The sequence below is a fragment of the Uranotaenia lowii genome, chromosome 3 (assembly GCF_029784155.1).
Source record: "Uranotaenia lowii strain MFRU-FL chromosome 3, ASM2978415v1, whole genome shotgun sequence".
Lineage (NCBI taxonomy): Eukaryota > Metazoa > Arthropoda > Insecta > Diptera > Culicidae > Uranotaenia > Uranotaenia lowii.
Window position 1 is genome coordinate 286803472 of NC_073693.1, and position 18774 is coordinate 286822245.

Sequence of the window (18774 nt, forward strand, 5' to 3'; positions counted from 1 at the left end):
CAAATCCTCACGTACCTGCGTCACAACGTAGTAAGGATATCTAATGGTGACGTTTTGTAGTCGAGTGGTTCTCAAATTCTGGCAATCATCCTTTCCTGGAGAGCACAGCTGGACTTGAGTGCTGTGCCCGGTTTTACGCAGTATGGCTAGCTTACCAATTTTTAAATCAATTTTGTCCAGCTTCAGCTCTTCCTTGTCCATAGCTTCAGTTTGAAAGTTAGTGCCGTCGAAATATATGTTTCTATTTGCAAAAACTATCCCGTCACTATTAACGTTCATAACAATTTTTTCAAAATCCAACGGTAATTTCAAATCGTCTGCCATCGCACGCATCTCATCCGGTAAACTGCGCACATCATTTAGAATATGACCATCAGAATAGCGGATCCTATCTAATTCCAACTTCATTTTCGTATCAGACTTCTTGAAATTGAAGTAAAAATTATCCAGGCTGAAACGAGGAACAAAATACAGGAAGAATAAATTTATTAATGTTAATCACATTACAATCAAGTTAGAATAAATACTCTTTGGTGAAAATTTAAAAAGTTCCATTTAGTTGTAGCATGTATAGGGGAGAATGGAGATACTTGATCCCCTTTTCTTATTTTCATCAAATCTTTTGGGAAAAATTCAGCAACACGCCGTCTTTTACATTTCCACACATAATTACGATACATGAACTAGGGATTGGTCGATCTTGGATCGATCCTTGGAAGATCGATCTTTTCAACTCCGATTTTCGATTTTTTGGATCGATTCTTTGGCCAGGAAAAATCGATTAGATCGGTTTATTTTCGATCCGATCTTTCGATCTTTTCTTCTCATTTAGGGAAAATAAGGTTATAATGGCCATCTTAAGGAGGACGCTTATTTAACCATAGGAAACAGCAATAATATGTGAGTTACATCATTGTTATAAACGTTTAAAAATGCATTTTAAATTTTGTGCCGAAATCTGAAAACCAGTCACTGTAGGGGCAGTATAAGCACCATCAATCGAGGCACAATGAGCGTTTACTGCCGTAGAATCTAGCAGCGAATATAATTTTATGAAGTCAACTTAATTATAGAGCTACAGCTTGACTAGTCTGTCGATTTGACATCTGACGATTTACCTATTGGTAAGGTGTCGGAGAGAGAATCAGAAAATTAGAGTTCGATTACTGGTCAAACCATTTTTTTTTTCACTTACGTTCATGATTAGTTGATAAATAATTTTTATTTTTTTTTATTTATTTCAATTAAATTTCGAAATTTTTTTCCGAACCTTGTGAATTGGGTGAAAGGTGTTTGTGATTGATTAAGAATAAAAAGTTTGCTAGAATTTGCTAATCTTAAGAAATAATAGCAATTTTCCAAAAATTCCTTTGTTTAAAAAAATGATTTTTTCCCGCATATTTTTTTCGAAACCTCTTACATTCATTCAAAAATCTAAATAAAAATACCTTGAAATAATTTCTTTTAATTTCTAAAATATTGTCAGTACATAACATAATGTATCAAAGCGTTTCCGAAATATTTAGATTTTGATTGGTGTTGTTTTAAAGCACCAATTTCGGTTCACTTTACAAAATAGTGCTTAATTTTTTTTTCTTTCCATATGTAGAAGGATTATACAAATTTGAAATTTTGTGTCTTTTTTGCAAATTTTTGATAAAACGCAGTTCCTTCTTGTAACAAATATAAAAGATCGATTAATCGGAGATCGATCTTCAAGCTCCGATTTTTTCGATGGATCGATCCCAGAACCGTTCATCTGAATCGCTCTTGGAGATCGATGTTTTCCCGAAGATCGAACAATCCTAACATGAACCCATGGATGAACTAATAGAAGCATTTTCTTGAGACGAAAGAAAATTTTGATATTTTTTCAAGTAAAAGGAGACTTATTTAATCCTTTACTAAAGCAGACTTGATCCTTTGTTCAAGGAGCCCTAACCCTTGGAAATTTCATGCAAAATCCAAAGATAAAAGGTCCGTTGAATTTTTTTCCCATATTAGTTCCCATTTCACAATTTGTAAGTGTCAAAGAGACCTCTAAAAGTCTTTTACCCTATAGTCATTGCATACATAAAGGCGCAATATTCTAATTTTTGGAAAAAAACAGTGTTTTGAGTCAAGTTTATACGTTAATTAGTGGATAAATATTAGTTATTGAACAAATATTAATAATCTCGTGCCTAGCAATGATCACGATCCATTCAGAAGGAAAACGTATCTTTTTGACTCTAGGGATAAATTGAGTTTTAGGAAATCAAAATCAGGTTCTGAATTCATTTTAAGAATTCTCAAATATAACCTTATCTCAAATTTTATTGAGGACCAAACACGAGATATCCTATATTTCGCATTACTCTCTGGATATTCAATAAAAATATCTTAAAATTTTGAAATTTTATCATGGCTTAATCCACAACATAATGCTAATGTTAACTTGTTGACAAACTTGTAAAATTTGGATTTAGGGTTGCTTAGCTATGTATATTACGTTTAATTTAAGATATTTTTTCGGTTGAATTCCTAATATTTCGGACTGAACAACGAGAAATCTGGTTCGTTTAAACCACATTAAAATTTAAAATGCTAGAAAGGTTTGCTACGAATCGAATCGAATCGGCTTCAAAAATTGAATTTTCATTTAAATTATGCAAACCAAAATAAAAACAAAAGAAACGTAAAATTTTCAAATACACGAAGAAAACAGACCATGATTGTTCAGATTATTTCTGCTGGTTATACCAATCATCAAAGCAAAGTTGATTTATTTCGATAAATAATAAAGACTCAACTACAAACTGATGATTGACTTTACGCAATCAACTACGATTTTAATGGATTCAACTGTAATGGTATTATTGATTCAACTGTAAATATGATAGATTCAACTACAATTGTATAATTGATTTTAGACTATAAATATATTTGTTTCAACTACAAACTGCTGATTGGCCTTACACAATCAACTATGATTATAATAAAATCAAATGTAATGGTATAATTGATTCATTTGTTAATATGATAGATTCAACTACATTTGTATGATTGATTTTTGGCATTCAACAATAAATATGATAAATTCAACTACAATTGTATGATTGATTTTAGTTATTCAACTTCAAATATAATAGATTCAACTATACATTTCTGGTTGACTTCTAACATTTGGCTGTGAATATTATAGATTCAACTGTAGTGGTATAATTGGTTAACTGTAAATAAGATGGATTCAACTACAAATGTATTACTAATTCTAGGTATTGAACTATAAATATATTAAATTAAACTATATTTATATGATTGATTGTGTGATACTTGAATACTATAGTGTTCATACATGTTCATCAGCAGACATAAAAAAAAAGTGAGACCAGTACGTGTTCCCTGCAGCGATCGTACTGCTGTTTTTAGGGCTCAGCTGGCAGTTCCCGTCATCGGTTGCAAAGCGCAAGCGCTTTCCGGTGATGAGGAAACACTTTCCTCTACCAGTTCCTGGCAACGGTCGTGTAGTAGACCGACAGCTCCTGGAATTGGGAAAGGTACACCTATTCTGGCTGCCCGCGAAATCGACGAGGGTCTCGACGTTCCATTACGTGATCCTGGCAGGTTTCCTCAGGAAACTAGCATTGGTAAGTCAGCATATGATAGATTGATGTCATGATATTGAGTGAATTTTCCCCCCACAAGGTCAAACTTCGCCGGGTGCAGAAGCACGGACTTCTAAGGATGTCTTCCGGGACCGATTAGTTAGGACGCACAATTTGCTGGGCAACCATGCATCAAGATACACAAAGGTACAACAGCGGAGGAACTAGCATCGTGGCGGCATAAACGAACTAGATGCAAAATGCTGAAATAATAAATTAAAAGATAATAAAACGTAGCCCTAAAATTATTCCGATAAAACACACCTTAAGATATGATAACTTCCAATATAAACAGAATTAAAATTTACAATATTTGTAGTTGACCTCATTGAATCAATCAAAGAAATAAAATGGAATCTATCATATTTATAATAAAATCAATAATATTATTATAGTTGAATCTATCAAGTTTATAATTATATCAATCATATTATTATTATTGAATCTACTTTGATTTTTAATGTGAAATCAGGCGCTAAATGAAGTGAAGTTAAAAAAATCTCAGTTGACCAGTTTTTCAGTTATGCTCCAAATATGAAATATTGAAAAAATTTAAAAAAAAATGTACTTGTACTCAAATTAAAACATATTTGACTGTATAACGTGAATTCGAAATCTCTTTTTTGCATATTAAAGGTGAATAAATTTGCTATCAATCATCCTAATTTTGTTTTTGCGTATGACCAACAGTATTGTTGATATTATAGACTTTATGATTGAAAAAATTATAAAAAAAAAGCATTTTTAGAAAGAATTTTTTTTTTCAGCTAGAGCTTTAGACTCGAAGGTAACATTTAAAAAATCCGATTTTCTTTTGTACTTAAATATCAATCCAAAACCAAGATACCAAGTGGTTGTTTATCAAAATCGGTTGAAAATTGAAAAAAAATTATGATTATTATTACCACAACAGTATTTTTTGCATTTTTTAATAATTTAACGAACCGCGATGTACTTATCATAGTATAGAGGAATCAAACATGGTAAATCTCACTCGCTCCAAGTCTTAATTAACTATTAACATACCAGAAGGCCACATGCCAAATTTTAGAACGATCTGCTGAACGATTTTGCTCGGGAGGAATAAAACAAATACTGATTTTTCATCAATAACTTTTTTCTTCACTAGCCGATTGCTTTTTGAGAATAATTTTCTTAAAGCCTAAATTGAGACAAATATTTCACTCGAAGGCTGCAACACAATTGGAATCGAAACAAAAAAGTTATTTCGGATCTATATTGTATTTTGGCCGAAAATCGTTAATGCGTATATTTTACGCATTGCTTTTTATACGAAAATTTTCGGCCAAAATACAATCTTCGAATCGCAACAATTTTTAGTGTCAATTCCAATTTTATTGCAATATTCGAGTGAAATATTTGTCTCAATTTAGGCTGGTCTCACTTTAGGCTTTAAGAAAATTATTCATAAAAAGCAATCGACTAGTGAAGAAAAAAGTTATTAATGAAAAACCAATATTTTTTATTCCTTCCGAGCAAAATACCTTAAAATTCTATTCACGTTTGAGACTTAAGCTACCCCTGCCCATGGTCAGACGGTTCTAAAATTCGGCATGTGGCCTTCTGGTATGTTAATAGTTATTTAAGACTTGGAGCGAGTGAAATTTGCCATGCTCAATTTTCCCTATACTATGATAAGTCATCGTGGTTCGTTTTATTATTCAAAAATCAAAAAACTACTGTTTTGGTTAAGTAACCATAACTTTTTCAGTTTTGAACCAATTTTGATAAACAACCACTTGAAATGTTTGTTTTGAATTGATATTTAAGTACAAAAAAAACGGATTTTTTAAATATTTTCTTCGAGTCTAAAACTTAATCTGAAACAAGGCTTTCTCTAAAAAAATGTTTTTTTTTATAATTTTTTGTATCCTAAAGTCACTAATATAAACAATACTGTTGATCATACGCACAAACAAAATTCGGATGATCGACAGCAAATTTATTCACCTTTAATATGCAAAAAAGAGATTTCGAATTCACGTTACGCAGTCAAAGATATTTGAATTTGAGTACAAGTAGTTTTTTTAATTTTTTCCAATACTTCATATTTCTAGCATAGCTCAAAAACTGTTCTACTGAGAAATTTTTTAAATTTTATTTTCGGATTCAGCGCCTGATTTCACATTGAAAGTGATCTTCAGTTTAATTGGTTCAAAAATGTTGTAAACTAGTGTTATTGTTCAATGTATGGCATCAATCGTACATTATAGTTGAATCTATAATATTTATAGTTGACGCTCGAAATCGATCATACAACCATAGTTGAATGTATTATTTATATTGTTGTATGTTTGAAATCAATCAGACTGTCTATCAATAGCAGGGGCGGTCCTAGAGCTGGCTCTTGGGGGGGGAGGGGTGATTTTCTATTTTTCAAAAATTAGTCAATATAAAGGAACGTTAATATCTGGTGAAAAAAAACGATCATTTGAGTGAGCGAAAGGAGTGGGAAGGGGTTGCGAGGGGGGGATGGTCAGTTGCCAATGAGTCTACAATAGAAGCTGCACACTGCTCCTCCTTCCCCCATGAATTTCACTGAACAACATGTATTTAAAAAAGTATGAAACAAGAGATGAATAATGAAAACTTTCTACACAACTTACACATCCTTTTATAAAACAACCAGCGAATCTATAATATCCACTGCGAAAAAAAGTTGACAATTTTTTTTTTTCGATTTGTAGGTGGTGGTGTTTTAAAATTGTTACGTTGAGCTCTTTAAAGAATTAGTCGTTATAAATGTATTTTTTTTTCAATGAAAATAATACACACGTTGTTGAGAGATGAAAATGTAGAAAAAACTGTTTCAAGCTGTCTTAATTATTTTCCTGAGCTTCTAAATATTAGCGCTCTGATATTTTATAATTTTTCGGAAGTATTTTACTTTTCACCGATAAGGCCTATAAACTAATTAACAAACATAACTAACGGGCATTAAATTATTCATTGGGGTATTCTACTGAATCGTGATTTGGATTTGGTTTTTTATTTTCAAATTTGGAAACAGAATATATTTAATACAAAATTCAATATAAATTAAGAAGAAAATACGATTATCAAAATCAGATTCTCTGAATATGAAGCTTCTGGAACCTAAAGTTATTTGATTTGCTCTTGAATTTAAAGTTATCATAAAAAAAATTAATTTTAATTGTACTACAACCATTAAATTAATAAAAAAAAGTGATAAATCTTTTTTATTTTTCATGTAGGTACCTACACATAATTCATATTTTTTTAAATAATTTTGAATTATAATAAAAAAAATCGAAATCAAGGGTTAATTCTGAATGTTAATACTTTTCTTTAATGAAAAGTCTCAATCATTTGTAAATGAAATAGCCAAGCATTCAGATTCAGTATCAGAAAGCAGTATCGGTGACATAATTGCTGTAGGTCTTGAAATCCACGAGTGTTGGTTAAAAATCACTAAAAGATCTTCTGACTGTTTAGTATGATAGATTGCCTTGTTGCCGAAAAAAAATAGTGAAATGAAACGGCCAGGCCAGTTCCTCAAACAGCCCCGGCAGATGAATGACAACTCCATTTCCTACCTAAGGGTCCGGCGCCGATTGACCGTCGCATAGGGCTGAGATAAAAATAATATTTAATTCATATCATTTCATATTTAATTTGATTTTGGAAGATTTTTGAGTCTTAAACTCGATTTTTTGTCAGGTTTTTTCTCTCGCTTCTTATTTTCTGGCATTAAGTAATTTTAAAATTAAGCAGTTTAGAGTGAAATCGATCAATGATAATTGATGAAGTAACTAACCTGAACAACAAAAAATATGGTAAATCTTTTCATTGTCCTTTATTCATTCAAGAATACAGATAAGAGGAAGAATGGCAAATAAAGATTTCGTTTAGATAATCTTCGTATTTTACAAAATGGGGAAAATACTTACCTCTATATTTTTTTCCCATGATAAAATCAGTCTTCATGAAAATTGATCATTAAGTTAAAACTTTTTTTCTAAATCTTTTTGATATTTTACACTTTTGCTAAAAAGTGCACAAATTTCTTCAATGAACCTTGTATTTTCAAAATTTATATCGGAAACAGGATATGATTAAAAAATTGCATTTAGTGCTCCTAAATAAGTCGAAATCCGTTTTCAAATTCATTGCACCACGGTAAACGAGAATTTTGTTACCTTATGTTATAGTTTTGAATGCAGATTTTGGGTTCTGGAGATGCATTTGAATCTCTATCGACAACACCAATTCCTTCATATTGAAACAGCTTTTATGAATACTTTTTTGTTCCTTTTTGGCTCTAAAAACTCACTGGGAACGCAAAAGTCATAACACGTAATCTCTTTTTTCGATGTATTGTTGCTGAAATCTCTTGAGTAGATTTTTTTTAAATTTAAACTCTTACTATGATTATTTTATATTCGACTAGCTGACCCGGTAAACTTCGTCTTACCATATTCAACTTAGCGTTCATTTTCCATTTTTCCTAGTTTTTTTACATTTCCCTCCTTTCCGTTTACTCGAATTGTCTCGCTTTATTCTATCGAAATAAAACCTAAGAATGTTTACTTAATACTGCGGGTCTTTACTTAAATTATCAAAAAATAACCTTCAATAAATATTACATGTATCTTGCATGAATACTTTTTTTACTTTTCTTTAATTCGGTTGCAAATTCGATTTTTTTCCAGCACTCGACGTAATCATCCAACTTGGCAAGCCTCATGCAAAATGAGAAGATGTTTCACTATCCATTTTTAAACAGCTTTTTGTTCACTATCCTCTTTCTTCGAAGCAGTTTGAATTAAAATCCATATTTTTACTAAAATCATGTTCAAAAATTTTTCGCCTGATACTAAACTTATAGACATGGTACATTTCGATTTAAAGCGTTCCCAAACAGCACTTGATGGTATTAAATCTGGCGATTTTGTATACTGCAAATTCCATTTTTTATTTATTCAAACGAAATATGCTAATTAAATTCCTTTGAACTTTAACTTCAGTTTCAGTGAATGCTGTTCAACCAAAAGACCTTGATTTACAAAGACCTTGATAATAATTTTGAATATCCGCTTCAGATTCAACACTCAACATTTGATCACCCATTTTGGAGATCAAATTCTCAAATGGTATATCTATGTTTCATGGCTAAATGGCGCGTTTTCACTTGTTCTACCGTGTGAAATGACAGGAATTAATTTGTATTTTTAAAACTTTCAGTTCGTATTAAAATTCATCAAAAAATATGCTGCCCCTGAAATATCAATCACAAAAAAACTTTTCAACAAAAAAAGTGGATCAAAAGTCTCCTCTATGTAGACAAAATATGTAAAACAAAAACACACTTTTCATGTTTAATACGTACTTGAATTGTGTGTAAACTAACAGTAAACGTGTTAACAGCTTTTCGGTGAATGATTAAAAAAAAATTGAATTTATTTAGTCAGATTGTTTACTTGGGCCCAACAATTTTTAGATGAAGTAAGAATTTTAACATTATTTTTTTAGTTTAAAGTTTGATCTTGCTCTAGTTTACCTTCTTAATTGAAAATTCTTCCGGAAAATGCATATCTTCACTTTTTTTATGAAAAAGTAGATTATTTTATTGATAACTTCAACTTACGCATGCAAAAAATCAAAAGTTCTCTGTATTCGGCCTCTAAATACTTCAGTCCAATCTAATCTAATTCAAAGGACAGATTCTTGTTCAGTTAATGTGTCTGTTCATTTTCATCGGATTTAGTTGTTCTTCAAAAAATTTGATGGCGCTTGATACATCTTCAGTTAAGTACATTTGTACATGTTCAAATTTTTTTTTCGAAAACGTGTGAATTTTTTTTTGTTATCAATATGAATCAAAACTAACGTTCTAAGCGTATTGGATTATACGAAAGGTAAAGCTTCCCAATTTCTTTTATTTATTTTTTCTAACGTCCGCTATTTGTCATACCATTATTTCATATGCATGTTTTGGACAACAATTTATTACTTAAATTAACACAAAATAAAGATGGTTTAATATTCAAAATCGTGTATACATATGGTTTTGATTCGATCGTTTAAATACCAATCCGTGTCACATCTAGCGTCATCCATCACCATGTGCTGTGTACAAATAAGCAAGAAAAATAAACACATCTAGGTTGCATATCGCCCCCACGTGCATAAGAACTGTAGGTACTTGGTTGAGAAACAGGCGCCTAATTGTTAAATTTTTCCATCGATCAATGAACAGTATGCTTTGGTTACTATCCTCTTGCGACGACGTTTGCTCGCGACGCCTCACCCATGGAGACGAAAAACAAACCCCTCGAAAAAAGAAAATCTCTAAAAATGGCCTATGACTTTTCAATCTCAGATTTTGGCAAAAAAAATTATATGTTTTATTCATTCGGCAAACTTTCAATCCGGGTCACATATAGGCGTCATTCATTACCATGTGCTGTACAAATGAGCTCGGAATCAAGAAGTAAAAAAAATCATCTAGGCTTCATAGCGCCATCACGTGCATTGAAAATATGCTTGATTGAGAAATACGCGCCCAAATGTTCCTACTATTTAACCAGTATGCTATGCCATGGTTACTATCCTTTCGCGACGTTTGCTCGTGACGCCTCGACCATGGAGACGAAAAACAAACCGCCCAAAGGAAAAAAAATCTTGAAAAAATGGATGCCATGGCTATAATTTGATTCCAATTATTACAAAATTTAACTTTTTCGGACAATTGATGCGACTTTGTGTTGTTTTTATTAGATACTAGCTGACCCAGTGTGCTTTGCTACACCTTTCAAAATCGAATGATATTTTCAGAATTTATTCAAATTTTTATTGTTTTGTTGTCATTATTTTAAATCAAAATATATCGTAATTCATAAGCAGCCGCTATAAAATGAGAGCTGCAGCTGATGTTTCGGATTGCTACACAAAAATAACTTAAACTTATATTCTGAATCTTGATTTGTGTTCAAGATCTGATAATTTTGATTCGTTTCTTTAAGCTCCGCCCTAGAAAAGGAGGGTACCAAATAAATCGTACGCAAACAATACAACTGATAAAATATGATTGTTTTTGATTGATATGTTCTGGATTTATGCTAACAAACTGATAAGAGAGAACCCTCCCCCTCCCCCCCTTACCCTTTTTCTTCACCCTGCTGAATGAAGATCATGATTTTTAATAATCTTACCTTTTTTTCGTTCCTAAAAAATCTTCTTGTATCAAATATTGTTCCATTGGTTGATAATTGTTTAAGCTTTACAACAACATTTATTTGGAACCCCCTCCTTTTTTCTCCTCTCTACACTGTAAAGCTAAGGGTCTATAACAATTGTAGAAACATATCTCGTTACCAAGTACCTTTCTATGCCAAAATAATTTTCCATGTTAAGTTTTGTCCATTTGTAAAACAAAGTTAAATGTTAGCTTTCCTCTTCCCTTCCTTTATTTCCAATTCTATCATCCCACTGCAAGAAAGGAATTGTTTGACAAAAAAAATTGCTCGTATTAAAATACCATTCCATGCCAAATTTGGTTTTATTTGCGTTATGCATAAACTTGAAAGGAAGTACCAACCCCCTTCCATTCGCCCCATTGAATGGAGGGGCGAGAACTTGATATTCAAAAAAGTATTTTTTGTACTCAATAAATTTTTGATACCAAATTTTATTTCATTTGCTCTATCAATTCTCAAGTTATTCAAAAAAATGTATGGTAGCCCCCCTTTCCCCTTTATATCTTTCCGCTGAAAAAAGGTGGGGCTTCAATTTATAATAGAAACATTTCTCGTATCGAAATACCCTCACATACCAAATATGGTTCAATTTGCTAGATCAGCTCTAGAGTTATGTATATTGAAAATTGTAAGGGAGACCTCTTCTCCCCCTTTTCATCCACCTTTTTGAAGGATTGAGGAATACGAAATATTCAAAGAAGCATTTCTCGTACCCAAATATCGTTCCAAGCTTAATTCCATTTGCTGTTGTAGTTCTTGAGTTATGCAATAAAAATTGTATGGAACTTCCCTCCCTCTTTCCTTCTTCCACGCTGGAAGAAGGAAGGGGTCTCAAACAATCATTAGAACATGTCTCGTTCCCAAATATCCGCCCATGCCAAATTTGGTTCCATTTGCTTGATAAGTATTTGAATTATGTAAAAATTAAAAAGAGGGCCCCTCCCCCCTATATATCTCCCTACTGGAAAGGGGGAGGGGTCTAAAATAATCATAGAAATATTTTTCGTATCCAAATACCTTCCCATGCCAATTTGGTTAGATTTACTTTATAGTTTTTTGAGTTCTGTAAAAAAAATATGAAAGAGGCCCCTCCCCCTTTCAATTGCAAAAAAGGAGGGGTCTCAAATAATCATCATATATTTCGTATCCAAATCCCTTCCCATGCCAAATTTGGTTCCAATATCTTGATTAGTTTTCGAGTTATATGAAAAATTGTAAGGTAGTCCCCCTCCCCCCTTCCTATTACACCACTGAGAGGAGGGAGGGGTACCTAATATTCATAGAAATATTCCTCGTTCCCAAATACCATCCCATACCAAATATGATACCATTTGCTTGATTGGTTCTCGAGTTATGTAAAAAATTATCTTTTGTTTGGGAGGCCCCTCTCCCCCTTCATGAAAGAGAGAGGGGTCTCAAACCACAATAGGAACCTTCCCCTGCCTCCAATACCCCCATCTACCAAGTTTCACGCATATCGGTTCAGTAGTTTCCGAGTCTATAGGGAACAGACAGACAGACAGACAGACACACAGAAATTCATTTTTATATATATAGATAGCTGATCCCGTACGAACTTCGTTTCGCTTTAAATCATTGGTACGTCAAAATGAGTTTAGAAAATGAATTCGAAACATTCTTTCGACAATTTTGGGGAAAAAATTCAACAGTGTTTAAAGTTGCTACTATTACTATTACTTAAAATTCGAATTAAACGGTTGATTGGCTTTTTATTGAAATTTATGTGAGAGTGTTTTCTTCTCAATCGGTTGCAAAATCTAGACATCATGTACTATTTGTTTGTGTGCACGATTCTTTTGCTTGACCTTCACACTTAAATTGGTATCAATTAACTGCCTCCAACAAAATTATTGCACAAAACACTGAACTTTCAATGAAACCCTCTTTTTCTGTCCCATGGCCCGAAATTTAATAATTGAACCCAATTTCACGTTCCTCAAAACTCCCTTGTGCCATTTTTTCTTTTCAAATTATATGTAAAATAACGTCAGGAACTTGAAAACAGTGATCAGTGAATATAGACGCCCCTTTCGCCGACCCTTGACACGGGACATGCTACCTGGAGTCAATTGCTCATAGTTTATAACCCTCATCTGAACATTTTCATCTCAATCCGATGCATGATCACGACAATATCGCGAAAACAGTGAGCAACTAACATGGACGGCCTTTTTTTGACCACGATTCAAAACTTGACACCTGAAATTAAATATCTTTTCTGTTGAACTCCCATGTGCCAATTTTCATTACAATTCTATGCTCAATCAAGAGAATATCGTAAAAACAGTGAACAGATAATAACCCCTTTTGCCGACCCCTGAGTCAAGATTTGAAACCTGAAAGCAAAAGAGCGTCCCTCAAAACTCCTATGCGGAAATTTTCATCTCAATCCAATCTAGAATAACGTCAAATCGCAAAAACATTAAAGTTGGGTATGGACGACTCCTTCAGCCGACTTCTGATCCGCAATTCGAAACTTGAAATCGATTGCTCCTCTTTCACAACACTCATGTGTAAATTTTCATCACAATCCGGTGTATAATAACGCCAATATCGCAAAAACATTAATCAGTGAATATGGACGATCCCTGACCCTAAATTTGATAACTGTAATCGATTGCTCGTCTCTCGAAACACTCATGTGCAAATTTTCATCTCAATCCAATGTAAATTAAAGCCAATATCGCAAAAACATTAATCAGTTGATATGGACGACTCCTTTGGCCGACCCCTGACCCTAAATTTGATAACTGTAATCGATTGCTCGTCTTTCAAAACACTCATGTGCAAATTTTAATCACAATCCGACGGAAAATAACGTCAATAACGTGAAAACAGTATTTGTCTTGTATGGGCGACCCCCTTCAGAAGGAGTCGTCCAAAAATCTAAAAACATTTTTCATCATTCCTGGTCCTAATGAGCATCCATGCCAAATTTCAGATCTCTAGCTCTTAAGACGGCTGAGTCTATAGAGGACAAACAAACAAACAAACAAACATACAGATAATTGCTTTTTATATATATATAGATAAACCGATTCGCATGGTTACAGAATATTCTAAAAATAATTTCATTCGAATCGTTAGGGTCATTCCGGAGGAGTAGTACTACAAACACCGTTACAAGAGAATTTTATATAATAGATTTCTGTTTTTCATGGTCATCCATAATATAAATGTTTGATGTGATACATTTTTAAAAGAATAAAATAAAATCAGATCTGAAATTTTAATTTATGTTTTTGAACTTCATAATATAGGTTATTAATTTTAAGTTTATAATTCATATTTGAATGATGAAAAATTGCGGGTAAAAAATTCGATAAAGAGAATATTTAAGACATAAATTCCTTGTAAACGCAAGTGAAAATAGCACTACTTAAGATTTTAAAATGAGATTAGCGTTAGACATCTGACATGATTTTATAAAATTTGAAAATTCTCAATAAACCAGCTGTATACAAAAAAATTTGAATTTTAAATTTAAATTTATATTAAAACTTCAGATGTGTATTAGCTTTGTATTCATTAAGTTAAGTTGATTTTTCCTGATTCTCAATTGATAATTTTTTCTTCGATTTAAAAAGTATTTTGAAGTACGAAAAATCCTAATGGGAAGCTTTTTGCTGCTCAAAACTTCATCAAAAATGAATTTAATGCGGCATCAACACTTGTTTATTACGATTGAATTTGTTTAGTGAAATATTGATGACTAAAAGACAAAAAGAAAGATTAGAAAGTTAGACGGTCAATTAAAGTCATACGTTTCTTAAACGCCTACTGGAAAACTGATCACTCCGATGGATAATTTGACTTAAATTTAAATTCCTTACAATAAAGCCAAAGGTTTTTTTTAATTCTTAGAACGACCAAGATCTGTTAATCAAATAAACATGGTAGAAATTTCTAAAAATAAAAAAAAATGAAAATCACTTGATTCCGTACGTTTATAGTTTTATCATTTTGTTTTTTTTCTTTATAAATCTGAGCAAATAAAAAAGAAACTCCATATTGAAGGCAATAAATGTATGACGAAAGCAGAACAAAGAATTCAAGTATTTCAGTGTTATAACCATATTTACCCCCCTAAATGACTTTTTCAAATCTGTCGTTTCATTAGAATTCAAAACAAAATCAAGACTTTAGAAGCTCTGAATTTGAAGCAAATATAAAATTTATTACAATTTCCTCGTTATAATAAAGGCATATGAGGGAAATTAGTGACAATTTTTAAAAAAAATTATCCCTACAATTCATTCAATTCGAAATCAACACTCAACAACACACTTTTGTTGAGTTGCTTATCAACAAAAGTTATTTGGTATAATTCAGTCCAGGTAATCGCAAGTTACAGCTGCTTGAGTTCGGTGGACCGACTATTTTCAATATTGAGCCTTTTAAGTGAAAAATTATTTTTTTGTTGAATAAACACCCCAACGGAGTGAACAATTTTGAGAATTTAAAAGCACATCTACTAAGAAAAGTTCCAACTTTTTATAGAAATTCGAGCTTTTGCGGATTTTATAACGGTTTTTGCCGCTTTGGGTGGGGGGGGGGGGTGATCACCCCGATCAACCCCCCCCCCCCCCCCCCCCCTAAGGATCGCGCCTAATTATAAATATTGTTGAAATCAGATATATGATTGAATATAAGTGGATTATTGTTGGAAATACCATACTTTTTCCCCCGTGTAATTACATTGATTTTTCAAAACATGACATTGCAAAATATATGATCCTAGTAATGGATCTAATATTTGCAAGAATTTATCTTTGAATCAAGTTTTACAATGACCCTTTACAATGACCATTAGAAAAAAAAGATTTATGACTTGATGTACTTTCTTAACTAGTTTACTTAAAACTAGCATATTTATCAACCTAGAATCGCCTAAATTCATGGCGAAATTGCCATCGAATAATTCTACACTAATAAACAATACAGAAAAATACAAATTTTTCAAGAAAGCTGATACAGATTTTTTTCAAATCCATGTGGCAACCCTGACCGGTTGTGACGTTCCCCATTTTACCGTTCATATTTTCATTGCCAAAAGTATTTTGTTTTATTTATGATCACTTTTGCTTACCTCATAGAAGTTTCATTGTGAACAGGAACAGCTATTTCGAACTTCTTCAGCTGTTCCACACTCCAGCTACGGTATTGACTGTGAACGACCTGAAAGTCGGGACCAAGCAAATAAAAATAAACGTGCACCCTAACCTCCCCGTCGCTGTCGACTTCAACAGTCCGAACTGCCACCAGATTGTTCCAGAACGCTACGCTGTGGTCTAGGAACAAATCTCTCAAATCGTCCTTGTACTTGTTCAGCTGTTCCGTATCCTTATCATGGATGACAAAATTGGTGAGAAAAGTTTTATAATCTTCTAAATTGAGGGCTTTGGGCCCGATTGCTCCGTTGAGCCTAGTTCGACGGAGCTCGTTGTTGTGATCCCAATGGATCAAGATAGCTTCCCTTTGTAAGAAAACAGCTCCCCGATGCATAATAGCGATGGTTTTAACATCAGGAAGAGGTGTCGACAGCTTTTTCCATCTTTTAGCTTCGGTTTCCCATTGTTCTAGGTACAGGTTACTATCAACGTAGTACAGAAAGTGATCATCGTAGAATGAACTTTTAATGTTTTCATTTATTTTGGGTTTAGCCCTTTCTGATCCGCTCTGATCCAATTGCCAGAAGCTATCGATTTTGTTGTAAACATTCATAAGAGACAATAAGTCCGCTTTCTCTTCCTCCAATCGGTAAGTGACCATCACAGCGAAATAGTTGGGATGCATCTGAGGGTGATAGCTTGAGATGTTATGAGCGGTCGGATGTGTGATATCGAAGCACTTTTCTGGAACGAATCTGTTCCAGCCCGCTCCATCCTTGAGACACACTTTGATTATATTTGTCTTTTTAGTTATCTGAAGAGAATATCCGGGTCCGGTAAAAATATCGGCGTATTGATCCCAGGTTTGTTTAAATCTTCTTAGGTCTACCTCTTGAGTTCCATACGTGTACTCAATTCTGGTTCCGGAAGGTAGCGTTATTCCAGTCAGTAGACTATTTGAATTCCATTTGAAAGATAGAAGAGGCTCGGGGTCACCGATTTGCGTGAGGTTTTGTAGAAAGAACTCGTTTTCATACTGTGAAAATGTCAGAACAATCGATTGCTTGAAGTCAGGTGTTTCAATTTCAAAACCGGTCATCAATCGACCTTTGAAGTTTTCTTTGTTTAAAAGAGTCTGATAAGAAAAGGTAATAGTAGTTCCGGCACAATCATTAATTTCTTCAATCAGGATAGCGGACTTTTCAGTGTCGTTGATGTATTTGAAAACGAGCTTAATTTCTGTATTTTGTTCATGCGCAATGTTTCTTAAATTCCACTGTATTGGTATTTGCTGAGCTATATTTTTATCTAGAGGCTTCATCGTTCCATACCAATTTTCAGCACTCGACACGAATTGAGTCTCTCCATTCGGTCCTCCGTAGATATATTTATATTTCCCGTTTGAAGCTTCCCAGGTTTGGCTAACCAAATCATACTCCAATCGAATTTTTGTGTGACCATCAATGTGAAATACCTTTTTCTCCTTGGTAGCTTCGTTTAAGTTTTGAACTAAACGAAACTTCATCGTATCTTTGACTAGGAAGTACTCATGCTGTTCCTCAAAAACGGTGCTGTGTCTATCGACCCAGATGCAATCCTTACTTAGGAATACATCTTTGCCAAGGGGTTCAACCATCTCATGATCCGGATCCCGTAACATTTCATCGTAATTTACCATCAATTTTATTGGAACTCCCATCCGGTCAGGCATATCGATTAAAGGAAACGAAAACTGCAACTGACCCGTGACTTTGTTCACAATATTTTTGAAAGGTGCCTCATCAAAACGATCCCTCATCCAGCGAATGGGTTTCGTTCGATTCAGCCGTGGTAAAATTGTAATTTCAGCACTTTTCTTAAACCCTTCCACAATTTCCGAATGTGCTTGGTCCATTGATGGTGGCTCAGGAAATGAATTTCTAACAACTTCATCAATCGATAATTCGATTTTGTAGATTCTTCCATCGTAGAAACTCAAAATTTCTAAGATCGTTCCGTTTAGTTCGGCATTCATCACAATAACATCTTTAATAGCTTCGTTATTGAGAAATTTGTAACTTCTACACTCTTTGTTGATCACAACATACTCGATACCTTCAGGACCTGTTCCAATAACGGCATCTAGCTCAGCGTCATCGCTAACTTTAACCATGATCACTCCCTCCATAGATTTTCTCGTCCATCCCTTAACAGCAGAAAATTGCGGACAATGATAATCTAAAACTGTTGAATCCTCACCATTCTTAAATACTGACAATCCTTGATGTGTGATAACGAATAACAGATCTTTGCGGCTAAACACGTTTTTTACCTTTTCAGCAGAACCAATTTTCTTACTCCGTTTATCCCCATTGATGGAAAACAACGTATCGTTCAAAAGTAAACCCTCCAAAGAACCATTTCTGCCATAAACAGGTAGCAACGAGCCCCTAAAATCGTGCTGCAATGTGTCCATATCCCCAAGAGTGATTTTTCCTTCGTCCATTTCCACTTCGTAGATGTTTACTTCTCCAGCATCATCCAAGCAAATCACCTTTTCTTTTCCTCCGATTCTTACTAAATATACCACAGAATTCGTCCCCCCAACTATTGCTTCATCTATCATGTCTCCGTGCTCAACCTCCACAACTTCAGAAGATCCTTTCACGGCTTCCAACCCATCTTTGGTAACGAAAATCACAACATCTTCACCGGATTCACCTTCCCGCACAATCCATGGTTTCTGCGGATTGATCAGATTACTATCAAATAAAG